General features: G+C 44.6%; 1 protein-coding gene across 4 annotated transcripts in view; it reads left to right on the forward strand.

Annotated features, from left to right (window-relative positions):
* The window catches only part of LOC148034375 (mitochondrial 28S ribosomal protein S29-like protein), a 95,777-nt gene that overhangs the window by 34,944 nt on the left and 39,797 nt on the right, over window positions 1-21,036 (forward strand). The gene's annotated exons all lie outside the window — the stretch shown is intronic.

Consider the following 21,036-nt stretch of genomic DNA (forward strand, 5'->3'; position numbering starts at 1 on the left):
ATCTACCTCCATATCACGTCATAGTTAGGGTACTTAGGCCCCAGTTCATAGGCTATACTTTCTATGATTTTTCTTGTCACGTACGAGGGCTATTTTTGTCCCTTTATGCCATGTGGCAGGCAGGCTAGTTACTTCTATTCTAGACTTGCCCAGAAACATAACCTAGGATAATTGTCATACTCACTCTCTTTTTATTAGGCTACCTTCTTTGCACCTCTATTTGTATTAGGGGGATCTCCACATGTGGCTCTTTTGGTTAGAGAGGCCACATCAAATATCTTGTTACTACATGGATGATGAGGCCAATTGGGGCTCATGTTTTTGTATGTAAAGCCTCACTAAATTGCCGAGTGACATTGGTTAGTGGGGTATGGGGTTGATATCATACAATAGTTTGAAGATCTCTTGTGAGTAGATGCCCATTGTCTCCCCAGAAAAGTAGTATCTTGGGTGTTTGGGAATTGCATGGGAGACACTATCCTATGTGTATATACAATCCATGGTGAATGAGAGGTCAGCATGATCAATTACAACTCTAATGGGGCATTAGGATATTGCGGATCATGGATAGGAGGGGTGAGCATGGGAGGGGCTAATACATAGTCATTGGCATCATTTAGGTGGGGGTAACATGTGAATGCTCCTAATGAGGGGAATGTGCCTATGCTATTAAGCATGGCTAATCCATGTGTTGTACTCATCTCAATGAGGTAGCACCCATACCATGTGTTTTTGCCATGTCCTGTGAGGTACACTCCATCCTCAAAGTTGATTGGTCCATCTCTTGTAACATCTCCTTTGGTGTGTCAAAAAAGCATGTTTGGTGGCAAGATATCAGGCATTAAAATCCCTCAATAGGATGACATCACCCTCTCTAGAGAGCTCCTAGATATCCTTATCTAGAATTGTAATGGTGATTGCCTCTTTAGTGCAGGGGGCGAGGTTGTATTTGGATGTCATGGGAGGGAAGTAGCACATGGCAATGTACAAGGAGCGTTCCTTTTGTTGTACCCTCACCCACATGTATTTGGCATGCTCATCTTGATGGGCTACTTGGATTTGTGAGTAGAGCTCCTCACTAAAGAGCATTGTCACCCCTCTTGAGCGTCAACAACTGCCATGCATTGTACATGCCTCCATCTTGTGTGTTGACTCCCATTTATATCCATTGTGTGTCTTTGAGTAGAAGATGATACCTCATCTCTAAAAGTCTCCTCAAATGCACCCATGTCTAGCCACAATGGTTCATTACAGCTTGATATTGCTAGCTTAAGGCTGGTCCCATAGGTCTTGCACCAGCTTTTGCATTTAGTATCACACTTTCACGTATGCTATATGTGTAGTTGATGGAGATCGCCTTGCATGACCAGGTTCCTCTCGGTGTGAGAGAGAAGTAAGGCGGGGGATTCAAGGTCATACTGAAAGGGAGGGAGGTGGTCCATGTTTATCCCATATCCCATGCATGCATGTCAAAGACACACAGCCATGTGTCAAAACACAGAATGGTATGCTCTGATACCATGTTGAGAGATGGTAGGATTTGCAGGGAGAAACACAATGTAAGGCAAACATTGAGACAAAGAAACTTAGAAACATTGAAGAAGAAGATCAATGAAGAATGTCTAACACTAAATCACACTGATACAATGGAGCCGAGAGCTTGCAAATACTGCAATGTCCTGGCTGATTAGGCGGTAGCAGTTGGAAGTGCGGTTCTCCGTGCAGTGAAATGGAGATGACATTGGAAGATGAAGGATAGCAGTTGAGGGAGCAAAACATAATCCTCAAGAGTTGTCGAGGATGCTGAAATCTCTCTGAGGTGATGGCTGCTGTCAAGATTACTACTGGGCAGCCAACTAGAGAAGAAAACCCAAGAGTGTCGGTGAGGATCTCTCTGTGTAAGTGCTTGTGGATAGGCGACTGTTGGGTAGCTGCCCTTTAGGAGTGAAGAAACTCAAAAATGCAAATATTTGATATCAAGTAGGGCTGATAAAGAGGGTATAACTTGCTGTAGATGGCTTGAATTTGCTACAAACATAGCCTCCATAAAGTGGTTGATGACTAGAAACTGTTGCTTGGGTGCTAGGGTTGTAGGAGGAACTGGAAACGCACAATAATAATGAAGATAATCTACTGTACAAGTCTCGGGAGGAGTGAAACCAGCAAATGCAGCAGCGAATGTGATGAAGAACAAGTCGCTAGGTCATGTGGACTCAAAATGCAGCAATTTGGAGTGTCTGGAGCTGATGGTGACGTGAACAAGATGTGAAGAAATACTTTAACACAGAAACACAAATAACATCGTACGACAAAGCATAGATTGATAGAAGAACTCATTTAGGGTTAGAGTAACCCACAAACAATAAACATAGAGAATGAATGAAATGATATGGCTATTGAATATACAATGCTCATGCAGCAAACACACTATGTAGTGAATGAATACTGTATCTCGAACTCTTGTATCTCAAGGATCAAGGCTGGGGTAATGAGCTAAAGAGTGTGTCGTACTTTGAACGGATCCTGAATTGCAGCAAGGAAGCTTCTGGATGTCGAACACTGGCAAATGCTGCCAAGCAGATGGCAATGCAGGAGAGAGAGAGAGAGAGAGAGAGAGAGAGAGAGAGAGAGAGAGAGAGAGAGAGAGAGTGTGTGTCGACGCCACATCGCGCAAGAGAGAGCGAGAGAGAGTGAGAGAGGATTCGTCGCCACAGCCACCGTCGGACGGAGAAGCAAGGCCTCATCGCGCGATACACGCAGAAGCCTTCCGTCGCATTCCAGGTCGCAGCTCGCCTATCCCGCCACGACGTCAAGGGGCTGGACACGAGGCTCCTTCTCCCCGCTTGCTTCGAACAACAGAGACCCCTGCCGTCGCCCTGATCTGTTGATCTGCGTCAGCGCCGCCGCTGGTCGCTGGTGCTGCGCCATCGAACAGCGCCCCTCCAAGCTGCCCCTCGACGCCTGGCCTGCGCCTGTCCCTCTGCCCCCTTCCACGCTGTCCCCTCGACGCCTGGCCTGTGCCTGACCCTTTCACGCCTTGCCTGCCCTTTCGACGTTTGCCCGGTGCAGAGCCCTCTGTTTGTGGTCGGCTGCACTGCGTCAGCGTGGAAGCCTGTTGCAGCCGCGTTGAAGTCTCACTGTCCTGTTGCTGCAGCCGGGTGGTTCCCTGATTTTGTAGGCCTGCGGGACTTGCATAGAGAGAGAAAGAGAGAGAGTAAGGGAGCGAGCGAAAGCGAGAAGCCAGCAGTATGGCTGGCCTGGATATGGATTTTCTCGACCGGACGGTGGCAGCTCTTGGCCCTGATTCCGATGCAGAGGAGCCGGAGGACATGGTGCCATGCACGGACGAGCCGCGTCCGGGTTCTGAACTGCCGCCTGCAGGCAAACGCTCCAAGCATACTTCAGACGAGCCAATGGGTCCTCAGGACCGTTCCTATGCGCAGGTTGCCTCTGAACCTCTGGATTCGCAGGAAATTGACTGGGAACATTTGCTGGACTTTGCCAATACTCAGCTTGGCGATTATGTCCAGCATAATAATGAAACTTTCTCTCCTGCGGCTGCGGATGATGTGCTGGAAGCCACGATGGACCCAAAATCAGTCTTGCGGTCCTTCTCGGTGTTTTATGACCGGGCAGTTATACTTTTTTTCACCGGCAGGATCCCAGTGCTCTCACATATTCGCCAGTGGATGCACCATTTATTGCAAGTGGAGTGTGTTGAGGAGGTCTTCCTTGGACCTCGCGGCTTTTATGAGGTGCTGTTGAAATCGGAATCGCATCGAGCTGAGCTCCTGTCCAGGTTGCTACTATTCTTTGATCGCCGCCTGGTCCATGTGGTACCATGGCGCCCTATGGCTGACTTCCAGCGTCTGCTTCAACGAGAATGCCCGGTGTGGGTGGAAGTGGAAAATTGTCCAGTGGTATATTGGCCATTGTTGAAGGACGTGATGGCGGTTGTGGGCACAGTGCTGGTTCCCCCAAGCCTCAGGGCTATGAACCGAAACCGTTTATGCATGTTATGGGATACGGCCAGGAAAAGGCCTGCGTGGCTTCGCCTCAATTGTTCTGGCATGCATCCTTTGCATTTTCGCCTGAAATGGGGCAATTTTGCCAGCCACTGCTTTTCATGTGGTAAATTAGGGCATTTTATGGCCGAATGCCCGGACCGGCAACCGTCCTCTGAGGCGCCGCAGGTTGTGCAGCCCAAGGATGACATGGTACTTGTTGCCCCGACGCAGGAGACCCTTCAGCCACCTACTGCCATAGATAAAGGCCAACAACAGGTCCGGGGTTTGGATTCCCCTAGCACTGACTGGATTGAGGCACGACAAAAAAAAGGTAAAAAGTTGGACGCAAGCCTGGCAGATCCTGGGCCTAATGCTTCCCCGGATTCTGTGCGCACGTACACGCGCAGGAAAGACATGGTCACCTCACAGTAGGTTGCGCGTACTATGGCCCCGTCCGCCCCCCGTAATCCGGCTTCAAGGAAAGTCTATTCAGAGGGCCCCAAGGGCCCACCTGCTAAGCTAGCGTTTGATGCAAAAGGTAATGTGATTACACCTTGGGATAGGCGTTATCCCCGCCCTACTCCCAAGGCAGTGGATTTCCCTTCTACCTCTAAAGCAGGTCGCCCGAATTCGTTTGCAGTATTGGCCGATTTTCTGGATGAGGGTGTCCTGGATGCTCTCGCAGAAAAGGTGCAATCGAGGCAACAGGCGCCTCGTTCCTGACTTCCTTCTTTGAAAATATATGAAGATTGCCACGTGGAATGTGCGAGGCATTTGCTCTCGCCATAAGCAACATACCATGTGGTCTGTCTTGTATGAGAACCAGTGGGATGTATTGTGTGCAGTGGAGCACAAAAGTCACGGTGAGGCAGGAAAAGTTGTAGATTGTCATGGATTCCGTCTGTTTTATGCAGGGACACATGCTAAACACTATTTGGGCGTGCTGATGATTGTCCATGAGAAATACCAGCCTGTTCTTGTTAAAAATGATGTGCAGGGCCGCTTTCTGGTAATCGAAGTCTTATTTGAAGGAGAAATTTTATGGTTATTGGGACTCTATGCTCCGAATGATCCCGCATCCCGACGGGATCTATGGTCGACTTTGCAGGGCTCCATGTCACTTGGCCGCAGGGGGTTTTTGATGGGAGATTTCAATATGTGTCTTGACCCTTCTCAGTCCACCTCAGGGCATTCGGTAATGGATACGCCGGAAAGCCGGGTGTGGAACTCCTTTGCTTTGCACGTCCTTAAGCAAGATCTTTGGTCGTGGCTTCACCCTTCTATTTCAGGTTTTACTTTTCATTCCGCACAATATGCAACCACTTGGTCGCGGTTGGACAGAATGTATATCATGCAGGGGGATGATTTTCTTCCCGAGATGCTGGAGATGAAGGTCTTGCAGCAATATGCGTTGTCGGATCATTTCCCCCTCCAGCTTGAGATGCGGGCACAATCTATTGCACCTTTTATGCAGTTGCTGGATAAGCTTCAACTCCTCTTACTGGATAAGCTCCCTTTACGCTTCAACTCCTCTTATTTGAGGCATCCAATTTTTCAGGGTTATATGCAGCAATTGATTGAGAGGTTCTTATTGGACTTCGCCTCCGAGGGCTTGGCTTCGTTTGCACGCCTGCTCTCTAATGTGCAGCAGGTAGCTCGGCAGTATGGGATTCATAATGCCTCTCTTTGTCGCCGCCGTCGACATGCAGCAGAGGACTTATTGGCCTTGGTCCGTTCCTTGCTCCTGGACTCCCGAGATGATGATTTTCTGCTGTCACTGGAGCGGCGTTTGGCCCATCTTCTTCAAGTATTTAGCTTGAAATCTTATCAGCAGGCCAAGCTGCATAACTTGACTGACACATTGCAAGATAGTGCCTGTCAGTCTCATAAGTTCTTTCGCGCCTTGCATGCTTCTCCGGCTCGCGAAAATATGACTCGACTCCAGGATTCGGAAGGTCGCATGGTCACTGATCCGCAGACCATTATCAATATGTGCAGAAATTATTTTATGGATCTTTTTGGTTCTTCTCCCTTGCCTTCTCGCCAGGTTACGCATGCCCGCTCGGTCTTCTATCATCTGGTCCAGCAGCAGGTTCCATTTGATATGCAAGCCACTTTGGAGGCGGATATTTGCGAAGAGGAGGTTATGGATGTTTTGTTGCACCTGCCTAAGGATAAAAGTCCTGGTTGGGATGGTCTCACTAATGAATTTTTTGAGCACTTGGCCACGCAGTTGGTAAAGCCATTGGTGGTCATGTTTCAGCAGGTTTGGGAAACAGGGGTCATGCCTTCTTCATGGAAAGAAGGCCTTATCAAACTGATTCCCAAGGTGCCTTCCCCGTCAAAGTTGCAACACTGGAGACCGATTTCGTTGATGGGCACGATGTATAAAATCTTTTCCAAAGTGCTGGCAAATCGGCTTCACAAGCACCTTCCAGCTATTGTGCACCCTCTCCAATATGGTTTCATTAAGGGCCGCAACATTTTGCATAATATCTTAAATGTGCAAATGGCTATTGACTATGCGCGGCACTCCAATCAGCAAGTGGTCTTGATTCAATTGGACCTGGAAAAGGCGTTTGACTGTGTGGACTGGTCTTTCCTTGCAGATCTTATGTCTGCTATGGGCTTTGGTATCCGGATGTCCAGATTGATCTACACCATTAGTACTGAGGCTTCTTCAAGAGTTATGCTTAATGGTGGAGTTACAGAGCCATTTGTCCTTGCACGCTCGGTCCGACAAGGTTGCCCTTTGAGTCCTCTCTTCTTTGCCTTGGCGACTCACTCGGTCCTTTCAATGTAATCCTCCATGGCGGCTTCTGCCCAGCTGGCAGGGTTATCTCTTCCTTTGGGGCAGCACTTCATTAGCCAATCTTTGGCTGATGACTCCTTTATGATTTTGTAGGCGGACAGGGATAACATTCGCAAGGCATTAGATGTTTGGACGCTCTTTGGTCAAGCCTTTGGTCTTCGCATCAATGCCTTTAAGTCAGCCATGCTCAGTTGCACGGAGCCTGATTTACAGTCATTAGGCTGGCAGGGTCAGGTGGTTTCCCGTGGCTCCATTGTCAAGCATCTTGGATACCCATTGGGGGTGGATGTGCGGCCAAAGGACCTGTTGCAGTGGATTTCACAAAAACTGGCCGCGAAGTTTATGTATTGGAAGTCGCAAGCCTGGCCGTTCCATGTCCGCCTCAAAGTGGCTCAGACAATTATGCTACCAATGCTGACGTATTTCCTGCCATTACTGCCATGGACGCCCACTACTTTGAAGGCTCTCACTCATCCCATTCGGTTCATGCTATGGAAGAAGGATTCGCTGAAGGCAGGCATTTCCTGGATTTCATGGTCACATGCATGTACCCCTAAGCGCATGGGTGGTGGAGCTCTTTTGGATGCGGAAACTCATATGCTGGCTCTTCGTTGGTCTCTTTTTCGTGCCATGTGTGGATCACCACCCGTGGACCATCATAGCCCGTTATTTTCTTGAGGACAGCGGGCTCCGCCAGGGTAACACACGGCTTCGGGTCTCATGGTGGCATGTCCTTAATGTTGACTCTCGATTTTCCAGTCCCTCTTTCTCTTTGTTACTGCATTTGGTCGGCTCTTGGAAATTGGTGCTCCAAAAGGCCCGCTGGCATCCTGTAGGGAACCGCTTGCAGACTAATTCTTTTCAGATGGAATTGTTGGCAGTATCCAGATTGCTTTCATGGGAAGATAAACACCAGCTCAGACCAAGATTTAACCGTATGGCCCGTTTGGGTGTGACTTCGATTGCGGATGCTACCCTTGCTACTCGCAATGTCCTCGCATCGTTTCGGACTGCTAGGAGACTTTTCCGGATCCCGTGCGGATACAGTGATTTATGGGGGAAGCTTTCGTTGGAACTTCAGGATAGGCAACCCTTTCCTGCCCTGGCTATGGATCGCCCTTGGCAGGACTGGGACCTTGCAGGCCGGTTGAGTCTGGAAAAGGCCGCTACTAATCAAGTGTATCATCTTCTCATTAAAGATCACCAATGGCTGGGTGTGAAAGCTAATACGGTTTGGGGCCTGCGGAAATCACTGTCCTGGTGGCAGGCAACGCTGATGGAGGGATGGCAGAATAAGGCACCTTTCAAATGCAAGGTCTTTCTGTGGCGGGTACTGATTGGTGGTCTTCCTCTTGCCTCGGCCCTTTCCAAGCGTCGAATCTCGAATGGCAATTGTTTCTTCTGCACCACTACGACGGAATCGGCCCGACATCGTTTTCTTTCTTGCCCGCTCACCAAGAATATCTGGTCACTCTTGTCGCAAATCTGGCGCGCAGTGGTGGGGTCCTCACTGACTCCTTTCGATTGGATTTTTGTGCGCCCAAAGTATCCCACACCGCCACCGTTACATATGAAGATCTTATTTCACTTTTTCAGATACTGGGGATGCTGGCACATTTGGACCACCCGAAATGCTTTTCTCTTTGATTCGGCCTCTAATGTACCGCGACATATTGCAAGGCTTAAAAGGCTCTTGCATTGGCAGCTAGATCTCATCAGGCACTCTGACTTGCTCCCTCGGGAGGATTTGCATTCCTGGCATTTGGCAATTGCCTCTGGGTCCTTGCCATGATTGGTGTAACCTTTTTAGTATACTAGTCCGGGGATTTCCCACACGTTGGCCTAGGGCCCTCGTGTCTCTTGTACTCATGTAATCATGTAATCTTGTACTTTTTTTCGTAATTAATACAATTACCTTTTACGAAAAAAAAAAGAGAGATTACGAAAAAAAAAAGAGAGAGAGAGAGTAAAAACGCAGGTGAGGAGAGAGACTAATAACGCAGGCTATAGGAGAGAGAAAACAGCAAATGCAGGCTGTAGGAGAGAGAGAGACTAAAAACGCAGGAAAAACTAGCAGCAGTAGTTAGCATGCTGAAATCAGCTCCGAACAGTGTGTGGTAGGCTGGAAATAGGCGCCAGATTGTTGTAGACAGCAATGGCCAGCTTGGATTGTGATGTCCTTCGCGCCTAGGGTGTGGGCAGTAAGCTGAAATACGTGAAATCTACAAAAACGAGATTAAGGTTGAATGGAGGGTAACATACCTATTTATAGAAAGTTTGGGTCCTCCCGAGTGGGTTTGTACTTATGGGATATAGGCACTCTCTAGGAATGCATTTCTTTTTAAATAAATAAGGTTTCTTCCTTAAATAAGCATGTTTTGGGGCTGTTTAAGTGAAGGTAATGCATTTTTAGCTCAACACAAGATCTCTAGAATGAAGTTGTCGGCTAGAAAGGCATTATGATTAGTAAGACAACACCATGAATTGAAATATCGGCCAAGGTAGGGGTGTGGACAGCAATGGTAGAGGGTTGAGGTTGAAGGTGTGATGGGCGAATGAAGAAGAATGAATGAGAGGGTAAGTGTAGAGTGATGAATGCCCAATGCCCATGCTCTATTTATAGGCACACGAGCCCTTGAATTGTCTAGGGTGGCGCCCATACACTAGTAAATGGTACAAATAAAGCCTTTTTGGGGCTGTAAATGGAGACCAAAATAGGAATCAATGTACTCTCATGAACTTGATGACTTTGGTATCTCAACATTATGTAAATGATGGAGAGGATGTATAAGATGCTCAAAGGCAAAATGAAGAGTGTAGTCGATGTCATAAGGATATGTATTTTTGAAACCTCACTTAACGTATGGATTAATTTTTAATCACATTGTTAAGTAAATGTTGCACATGTGAGGTGTAACTGGGGTTAGAGTAAATTTACGAGCTCAGGACCCGAGGAAATCACAGGATGTCAAAGGCAAAAGTTGCTATAAGTTATGCTGCACAGGCACTTGGTAGTATCTTATGCCGGTTGTTGGCCCAGGTCATTCATTTGGTTAGTTGGTGACACAAGAGAAGTGACGTCCAGTGGTACCTAACGCCAATCTAATGGTCAAAGATGACGCAGAGACACTCCGGAATGGAAGTTGCCTAGCCAATTTAATTATTGGCAAGTCAAATTATTTTTCAGGGCATCAAAATAATTATTAGATTAATTTTCAGTATTTAAAGATTGAAAATTAATATTGAATTATGGAAAATACTGAAAAAACCATTTGGGAAGGCTACCACTTGTAAAAAATGCACATGCAAGACTGAAAAACGTCTTCAGAGGTTGGAGAGAGGCATTTTTATAAATTCAGCATGTAAGAGAGAGGGAGGAGATGCTGTCGGTCTGATTTGCAGCCATTAGAGTACCTTTTGAGGCTGCCAAAGATAGGAGAAGACCAATCAACAGCAGGAGACAATATCTACAGGCTGTTGAGACAGGGCAACAGCAATAAATGACTGATTTTCTTTAGTTATTTGCATCTACAAGCTGTTGTGGCAAGGCAGCAGCTGCATTTGATTGATTTTCAGTCATTCTTCGTGACAAAACCCTGAATTCTCTCTCTCTACAGCTTTTTATCTCATCTCCGAGCCATTTCATAGCCTTGCTCCGAAGATCTCAGCATTTGGATCCTTTGAGACTGAGAAATTGCAAATTTCTTTGTTGTAAATCCTAATTTACAACAAAAATTAGGGTTTACCAGCAGCCTCGGGAAGGTGGCAGAAATTGGAAGCTACAAGACTTGGATTTTTCAGCACTGAAGGTGAATTTCAGCTAAATTCAGGTGAGGACTAGGCAGCCATTGAATTTGGGGCATTTCCATCGTCAATGAAGTGGGTGAAGGCCAATTAAGTACTCGAATTAAGGGGCAAATCAGATTAAAGACTTGTTGGTGATTTTGAACAGCAAGGTGAGTTGGAATACCGAAAGGGATTGGGAGAATCCCATTGTAAATCAATCTCTTATTTAATAAAGCTAAAGAAATACCAAAACGGGCGCCAATTTTGGGGCCAATCAGGTGTGCATTGTCCAAGATTAGTAGGTAAATTTGTATTTTCAGATTTGCACTAATTGTTTGCTGCTGTAAATAAGTTGTAATCAGGGATTTACCACCCATCCATGGAAGGAAGGCTGGTTACATGGTTCTATTCCCGGGACACCACTCAGTCCCTTGATTTGGTGGGCCCAAGGCACGTGATTGCAAGCCAAAGCTTTGTGCTAGTGCCGATTTTTACTCTCAGTTGAGAAATTACAGCAATATGTTTTCATACAGTGAGATGGACTCAAGCAATGATGATGCCTCTCAATATGAACGTTCACATGGGAATGAAGGAAATGCAATGCCTGACCTTGGACAAGGGTTAGACCATGGACAACAAGTTAAAAATGTTGTTGTTGGGCAAGATGCACGGCCTTTAGGGCATAAGGAGGCTGATGATCAACAAAGTGAAGAGGAATTTGATGTGACCAGTTCAAGAATCGGATGAGAAAAACAACAAATCTCTTTGCTGAATTGACAAAGGATCCTCAATTTACCCGATTTTTGAATGCTCCAAAGAAGGAGAGCAAAGGCAAGAAGAAGAAGACATCTTATGGACCTTCGGGACAGCAAGATGCATTGAAGATAATGCCAAACCCTTCATTTGAAGCTCCCAAAGATGCTAATGAAATAAAACAGTTGATACCTACGGGGCAAGGAATGCAAATGCAAGGCCATCACGGAAGTGCCAATCTAATGGATTTTGGACAGCCAGGCGTGCATGCTATGATGGGGCAGCCAGGATATTTTGGTGGAAGCGCAAATTTTCATGCTATGGTTAGACAAGGACCACATACGGGAATGTATGGCAGAAATCCTTATGGTATGCAACAACCGAATGTATTCGGGTATGGCTGGAAATATGCAAAACCCTATGTATGGCAGCATTGGCTTGATGCCTGGGGCACAAAGTAGCATGTTTGGTACTGCAGTTGTTATCTCTCATATTGAGCATTTGACGGTGGCTTGGGAGATACGGTTGGAGCTTGATTAGATGTACAATCATATGACCACCATGAAGCGAGTTTCTTTGGAAGTGCAAAGATGGACCATGAGTGTCAACAAGTCATCTTCTATGCAGGAGCATATTAACAAGCTATGGTAGCTTTAGATGCATGCATAAAACGCAGGGAAGATTATCACTTCTGAAGACATGGCAATAACTCTTCTTTCACAGTTACCATCCCGTTTCAGAGGTTTTTATTTTGCCTTGATTGCTTCAAGGCGGTTTGAGACTCTTTGGTGGAAAGAGTTTGTTTCCATGGTCTTGGACCAAGAGGAGTAATTGAAAGGGACCAATGCTTCTAAATTTGAGGCTTTGGTTGGTTAGTCCTGTCAGAAGAAGGGGAAGGGCCAAAAGAAGGAGGAGGATAAATCCAAGAAGGACAAAGAAAAGGAGTCTACTTCGTCACATTTGTGGCAAAACAAGTCGCTGGAAGAAAGACGCTCTGAGAAGGAGAATCCATTATATGAAGTTATGGCTAAACTTAGATGCTAGTTAAATGCAACATTATTGCCACTAAATATATCCATTAGAATAGATGAATTGCATAGGAAGAGAAGGAGAGAGAAGAGAGGAGCAATATTGCAAGATTCCCAACCTGAAGTAGAAGCTTCTTAAAGGTAAACACTACTGGAGATATCCTAGCTACCTTCAAACAACAACAAAACCTGTATATTGCATTTGGTGTGGTGGAGGCCATTTGAAATTAGAATTTCGTAGACCTAATTGGGCATATAGTAACTACAACTGTTTTGGACACAGAGCTACTTATGATAGAGCCCTAAGATAGCTTCCTTATCTTGTACCGTATGTCAATGTTGGTTCTAAAAAATAGAATAGAAGACTCTCCTACAAAAGAACTCAATAATTAGCTTTGTTAGTCCCATTGGACTAAAGACGAGTTGCCCTAGATTTGACATCAATACTTTAGGGATACAAGACCTCGGAATCTTGTAACTCACCCATTGAGTGATGTTCCAATACACTACATTGAAGAGTCACTAGAGGAAGATGAACACACAAAACCATACGTCACATATGTTGAGAGGTTAAATGCCATCCACATGGACTATTTGCAATTCCTTTGATGATGTGAGGACACAACCTACGGAGAGGCATGATTCTGCAGTCTAATAAGGCAATGCATGTGTCATACAAATGCCCTCAAAAGTTAGAATGAGTTTAAGAAGACGACACTAACCAAAGATGTAATCAAATATGGTATAACTTGTATGTATCCTTATTGCCTTCAATTCAAGGCACTTGGTAGCGTCATTATTATATTTATGGAGCCTTTTTTTGTAAGAAAGGTTAAGTCCACTATTAGTGATCTCAATGATGAAGAGCTAGTATCGCATACATATCTTAGAATCCAACTAGAAGTAAGGAGAGAGCATATCATAGGTGCTCTTTTAACATTTTAAAACATTAAAACAAAGAAAAAAAGAGGGAAAAAATAGCGGTTGTTGAGGCCGTCGACGTCATCATGGTGGTTGTCATCATCTTGATCATTCTCATCCTCAAAGTACGCCAATAGTCCACCGTTCAATCAGCATTGATGTCATGATCCCTTTGATAGTAAAGGTCACAACACAATCATCTGTTAGAAAAGCTCATAGAAAATTGAACAAAGCATGCTGCAAGAGTGTATGCTGTAGAGGCTATAAAAGCATGGCCAACAAGGCTTAAGGAGAGACTGGTTATTCTTCAACATATACTGCGCTATTGATTGAAGGGTAGAGAGAGAAGAGTGAAAGTGAGAGAAAAAGGGAATTGATATGGACAAGTAGAGACAGGAGTGAGAGTGAGAGAGAGAGGAAATAATGAGTGATAAGTGATAGAAGAAGAAGAAGAAGAAGAAGAAGAAGAAGAAGGAGGAGGAGGAGGAGGAGGAGACTAGAAAGAGAGAAGAGAGTTAGAGGAGAGGAAAAAATAAAATAAAATATAGGGAGAAGAGGGTAAGTAGATTAAAGTGGGGGGGGGGAGAAGGGAGGAGAGAGAGAGTGAAAAAAGAGAAGGAAAAGAAGAGTAGGGAGATAACTGGGTTAAAGAAGAAAAATTGTAGAGAGAGAGAGAGAGAGAGAGAGAGAGAGAGAGAGAGAGAGAGAGAATCAAAGAGAGGAAGCTAGAAACTTGAGCAAGGATTGCAAGGACTATCTATAGGCCGAAATTCATCGTGCAGAGATCCCCTACACCAACTAAAGAACCTTGTCGTCCTTGCTCCGTTGGCCTACCTTGAAGCAATTTGTCTATCATTTCTCTTCATCCCTGGTGGCAACCGCCTCCTTACTAAATTTGTTTCTTGTGGAATTACGCCACAAAATCCTCCAAAGATTCTATCTTAATTTCATTACTCAACCCACCTAAGCCGAATTCCCCAATTTCTTAAACTCCATACTTTTTCGTACGTGTTTTCCTGCTTCTACAATTTCCGGCTCCAAGTTCAAGTCCGAAAGTATCGACGAAGAAGGAGGAATCGAGAAACTGTTGACAACGATAGCCCCAAAACAACGGGGAGTTGGAGTAGGACAAGAGGTTGCATGTGTAAACAAGGCCCCATTTGGACCGATCTCTACTCAGGTACCATTGGATAAGTTTAAAGTAATTTTGATTAAGTTGATTGATTGATTGATTGGTTGGCTATTATTACTACCAGCAACAATGAAGGATAAAGAGTAGTTTTTGTCCATCCTTGTCTATCCTTAAAATATTGTGCATTTAGGAGGGAATTCAAACTTACAAGGTCCCTCGGATATGGATATGAAATCATTAGTTAGGAACTATCTAGGATTCTCTCTTTAAAGTTATAACTACTAGAAGTAAAGGTAGGTGTCCTACTCGTATGTTTAGGTATTGCATGCTAAAGTGATGCATCATTTTATGAAAAACTTATAACCTTTGAAAGAATGAAGAGGATTTAAGGGGTATCACATCCTAACAATAGGAGAGCTACCATATATATTGATTATGTAATTGGACACAAGGAGAAATAAACGATGAATATATCTTTTGGAACTATTTTGATTTTTGATGAAATGTCTATGATATGCTTGTTGCTTGGAAAAGAGATTGTTTCCTAATTGAGAAGAGGTTGATTATCTTGCTTGTGGATTTTGAAAAGTGATATTGTGCCATCCACTTGGACAAATTCTTGGATGTGTTCTAGGTCTCCCCCAAGACTAGTGGGGGAGCCCTTCACCAAGGGGTTGGATTTGTCTGCAATGGATGCTAGGACTGGCTTCAGATGCGAGAGGTCTCTCCATAGAGAGGACGTTAGGCTAGGAGGCGACAAGGATGCCGGGGGGCTTTGGATGCAAATTCCTTGGGTGTTGAGGACTACCCTAACCCTTGCGAGCCCAAGGTGGTCTTTTGGGAAGGCCTTGATACTAGATAAGGGTATCGGTGGATTATGTGCAAGCACAGGTATCCAGATACCTTGGATACAGGTCTCGGTATAAGAGAGAGAATACCGGCACGGCATTGGACCTTGGAGAAGGTACGGATAACTATATTGCTTGCAATTGTTTACAAAAGACTATTTGAAATTGTATTTGTATCAGTGCCTAATTTATGTGAAGGAATATCGTTTTAACGGGCTAATTAAGGAAGCTGGTTACTATGTGTCAAACTAAATCGTGCGAGGAAGAATTAGCAAACTAAAGAAAACCCTAAAGAAAAATGGATGGCTAGATTCCCGACGAGTCTTGCCAAATGCAGGGTGGTCTCGGTTTGCCAAGAGGCTTCCATCACAATTTGAGCATTAGCATAGGCAATTTTAGGAAGAGTTAAATGCTGTTTTCCTAGTGTGTTGCCAATAGAACCCAACCATTGCCATTTTAGGGGGACCAGAGTTGAGACTTTACCCTACAGGTAGGGGTTTGATGCGCATCGCTTCCCCCTCGTTTCTCTCTTTTTGAGCTAAGGATGACAATGGTTTGCTTCGGTTTTAGGGATGATTGCACTTGTACTTACACATATATATCTATGTAAAAACCTAAAGGTACTCTCTTGTCATTGTACCTAAAAGCGTGCTCACTCTCAACTCTGCTCTATCTCACTCTCTTTGTCTCTCATTGCACGTAACGACTGTCTGTCTCGATCTCCGTGTCTAACCCGTCACTACAAACTGGTATAAGAGCAAAGGTTAAAGAGTTCGTACTTCTTGGAGTTCGAGCAGGAGCTGACAAGCAGGCGTGTAGGTTGTGAGGTCGTTCTTTGACGTGGCAAGTAGGCGGGAGGCACTCGGTTGCAGCAGCTGATGAGCGCCAAACGAAAAGGGCGACGAGGTCTAAGGCCATGCTGCAGATCGGCGTCGACAAGGCAGTTGTTTGCGATTGGCCGACTGTAGGTCGACGTTTTCGGCGACTGGCAGGCACGTGGGCGATTGGCGATGACTAGTGTGACTGGTAGCTGAGGACGCGACGCGTGATGGGCGACAGGCAGGGGACGGTCGCCAGCAGGCCGTCAGTCACGCGACCCGCTTGGCGGGTCAAAGGACCCGTCATAATTTTCTGACAAAATCAATTTCTTCTTGAAATTCCTTTTGCCCACTGACAGGCGTTCATGGGTGGAGGCACAGCTTCCAATTTTCATGCAATCTTGGCCCATAAATTTGGAGCTTTTCCCAGTTTTGGAGAATTCGATGCAGGACAAGCAAATCTGTCTCAGAAATTGCAAGAGTTTGTGACATTTTGTCCTTGACATTTGGGGCTTTTCATGTACATGCACAAATTGGGCTGAAATTTACCCAATTTCTCGACATTGTTGCACATTAGACCCCGTGCAAGGGCTTTTGCAGTTTTGGCAAAATCTGTGCAGCATTTGGTCATTTTATGTACATGTAGGTTGAATTCCGCGCAACTTGGACATCAACACTTGGTAAAATTTGGGGGTTTTGCTGAAATTTCTCTATTTTGGCAAAATTGGACCGTTTTATGCATGACAGAGAAAATGCAGATGTGTGGTTGATGCTTTGAGCATAAAATTTTGGGGCTTTTGACCATTCGTGTCAAATTTTATGCCCGTGGGTACATGTACAACAGAAATTGCAGCTAAAATTTGGGATTTCTCATGTAATCTGATGCATATTCCCTTGGAATAGCTGTAATCAGTTGTGGAATGCTATAGCACATGGTTTGGTGCTTCTGAAAATTTGCGAGCATTTGCTGTTTTTTGGTCACATTTGGGCTGGAAATCATGGCTGGCAGCAATGACAGTAGTAATCTGATGCATATAAAGAAGCTTGAAGGTGCACATAACTTTGCAGTTTGGCAAAAGCAATGCTACAATATTCTATTGCAAAAGAAGTAGGCAAAGCCGATCAAAACCAATGGGGCAAAGCTTGCGGACATGGAACAGGACGATTGGGATGAGTTAAATGAGCTTGCACGCTTAACCATAGAGCTATCGATTTTTGATGCCTTGTTGTTCAACATTGAAGGTTTGGATTCTGCATATGCTAGATGGACTAGACTGGAAGAACTGTATGCATAGAAGAGTGCTGCAAGCAAAGTGTATTGGCTGAAAAAGCTTATGGATTTGCGTATGAAAGAGGATACAGCAATGTCTACTCACTTGAGTGAGTTTAACTCCATTTTCAGCCAGCTGGTTGCCTTGAAGTTTATGATTGATGAGGAATTCAAGGATACTTTCTTGCTTTGCACTCTACCAGAGAGTTGGGATACATTCAGGACTGCTATGAGCAATTCTAATGTAATCCTTTTGTATGTTGATGTAGAGAGTGCTCTACTTATGGAAGAGATGAATCGACAGAACAATGCATCCAGTAAGTCTTCTAGTGCTTTGCATACTGGGGGCAGATCACAGCAAAAGGGAAAATATGATATCAAGGACAGCAGTAAATCACGTGGCAAAGATGTTGAATGTCATCATTGTGGCAAGAAGGGTCACTTTAAACGTGATTGCTATAAATGGAAGAAAGAGAAAGGAAAAGGCAAGAAGACAGATGATAGCAAGGAAGAGAAGAAGGACAGTTAGCCTAAGAAGAGCAGTGTAAAAATTGAAGAGGTGAATGTAGTGACTTATGACAGTGATAGCGGGAGTGATGTACTCTTTGTCTCTTCACACTTTGGTGCACATGCTTTACTTGCAGATACGGATGATAACATGCATACCTGGATTCTCGATTCAGGTGCTTCCTTTCATGTCACCCCTCATCGTGAGTGGTTCTCTGTCTATACAGGGGGTCTATATAGTGTTGTCCATCTTGGGGACAACTATGCATGTGACATTTCAGGTATTGGTGGCAGTGTGCAGTTACAGTTTCAGCATGGCTCTGTCTTTACACTTCAGCATGTACGGCATGTACCTTAGCTCAAGAAAAGCTTGATTAGCACAGGGTAGCTAGATGATGATGGTTTTCATACCACCTTTGGTGATGGAAAATGGAAGATCTATAAGGGATCTAGGGTTATTGCCAGAGGTTGCAAGAGTGATACTTTGTATCCACTTCATGTATCTAGTGTGCGTGACCATGTTGTTGCCGTGACCGAGCAACCAAGTGTTTCTTTGTGGCATGGCCGGTTGGAACACACGAGTCAAATAGGAATGAAAGTGCTTTCTCGTTTGGGTTACTTGCCTTGTCTTCGTTATGTTGATTTTGAGCATTGTGATCATTGTATTTATGGCAAACATGCACAGACATCTGATAAAAAGTATCTTTATTTGAAATCTTCTCCTCTAGAGTCAATACATTCGGATGTATGTCAAATGCCAGGATTATCTTTAGGGGGAAAGAAATATTTTGTCACCTTTGTCGATGATGCTACACGGAAAGTATGGGTTTACCCTGTTAGTAGCAAGGATGAAGTGCTTGACAAGTTTAAACAATTCTTGGCATTGGCTGAAAATCAGACAGATAAGACACTTAAGTGTCTTCGTCCCGATAACGGTGGGGAATATGTGTCCAAGGCCTTTCATGCATTTTGTGACAGCAAAAGGATAAAGAGAGAGCTCACTACCCCTCATAATCCGCCCCAAAATGGAGTTGCAGAGCGTATGAATCGGACCATATAGAATAAGGTCCGTACGATACTGTCTCATGTTGCATTACCCCATGGTTTTTGGGCAGAGGCTGTTATGACAGCTGTTCACTTAATTAGTCGGTCACCAAACAGGTCTTTCCGGGGGGGGGGGGGAAGGGGAGTTCCCTAAGAAGCGTGGTCAGGAAAGCCACCTTTATATGCTCATCTGAAAGTGTTTGGTTGCGAGGCTTTTGTGCACATTCGTAAAGAAAAACGCAACAAACTTGAGCCAAAGTCTTGTAAATGCATTTTCCTAGGATATGGTGACGAGGGTGAAATGGGGTATAGATTATGGGATCCCAAGAAAAGGAAAGTAGTATGCAGCAATGACGTTATCTTCCGGGAAGATCGCATGCACAAACAACCTGAAAAGACTGAGGAGGTCCGTAGGGTTGTATTCCGGGAAGAAATACATTTTGGACAGCAAAATGTGCCCTCTATACAGCAGCAAATACCTGCTGTAAATGAACCTGTAAATGCAGGAAATGATGCTGGAAATGATCAGCTAGCTATTGCCCATGAAAATGAGCCACTACATGTGCAGGAACAGCCAGGACAGCAAGCTGTTAATGCTGATTTGCAGGCTGAAATGCCAGGACAGCATACTGAAAATGGAAATTTGCAGGAACAACCAACAAACAATGACCATTGGGTTAGGAGATCGGCTAGGGATATTAGACAGCCTGACAGATTTGTTCCTGGTGTAAACAATGTGTCTGATTATGTCATGTTGACAGATTGTGGTGAACCGTCTTGCTTCAAGGAAGCAATGGTCAGATAAGACAACAAGAAATGGTATAAAGCCATGTTGTTAGAGATGGAATCTCTTGAAAAAAATGGCACTTGGGAGTTGGTGCAATTACCTAAAGGGCAGAAAACCCTTCCATGCAAATGGGTTTACAAGATGAAGGTCACTTCTGGTTTCTCACCAAAGTAAAAAACAAGATTGGTTGTAAAGGGGTACAAGCAGGAGCATGGAATTGACTTTGATGAGATTTTCTCTCGTGTAGTCAAGATGACTATATTGAGAACCATTTTGTGCTTGGTTGCAATTGAGGATATGGAGCTTATACAGATGGATGTAAAGACTGCGTTTTTACATGGTGATGTGCATGAAGACGTCTATATGTAGTAGGTTGAAGGGTTTGTTGAACAAGGGAAATAAAAAATGGTATGTAAACTCAAAAGGAATTTGTATGGGTTGAAACAAGTACCAAGAGAATGGTATCATAAGTTTGATACATTCATGCAGTCCTAGGCTTTCATAGAAGTCAAGTGGATCACTGCTTGTACACCAAGAAGGTAGTAGATGACAGCCTGATTATCCTGGTTTTGTATGTTGATGACATGCTGATTGCTGGTAGGGATACTCGTGCCTTGGATTCATTGAAGCAAAGTCTTCATGGCAGCTTTGACGTGAAGGATCTTGGTGATGCAAATCACATTCTTGGCATGCGAATACTCAGAGATAGATTGAAAAGCTTACTCTATCTATCTTAGCAGGAGTATATCTCCAAAGTTTTGCAGTGTTTCAATATGGAGGGAGGAAAAACAATTGGGGTTTCATTGCCTCTATATGTGAACTTTAGTGCAGAGGACAGACCTACATTTGATGATGAGAAGATTGAAATGGCCAAGATATCATATGCTTCAGCTGTTGGCAGTTTGATGTATGCTATGGTTGCTACACATCCTGACATTGCCTTTGCAGTGGGAGTGGTTAGTAGATATATGGCAACCCCTGGTAAGAAGCATTGGGATGTAGCAAAAGGTATTATGAGATACCTCAAAGGCACAAAGGAGTTGTGCATCTGCTTTGGAAAGCAGAAGGCATCTGTTGTTGGCTTTACGAATGCAGACTATGCTGGTCATGCGGACTGCAGGAAGTCCACTTCTGGGTATGTGTTTACTTTCATAGGAGGAGCAGTCTCTTGGATCTCCAGGCTACAAAAGTGTGTTGCATTGTCTGCTACAGAGGCAGAGTATGTGGCTGCCACTGAGGCATGCAAGGAGGCTTTATGGCTTTCACGTCTAGTGGGAGAGTTTGGCATCTCAGAGTTACCTATTCTCCATTGTGATAGTCAGA

This window comes from Lygodium microphyllum, chromosome 6 (assembly GCF_053477565.2).
Source record: "Lygodium microphyllum isolate KBCC chromosome 6, Lygodium_microphyllum_v1.1.10, whole genome shotgun sequence".
NCBI classification, from domain to species: domain Eukaryota; kingdom Viridiplantae; phylum Streptophyta; class Polypodiopsida; order Schizaeales; family Lygodiaceae; genus Lygodium; species Lygodium microphyllum.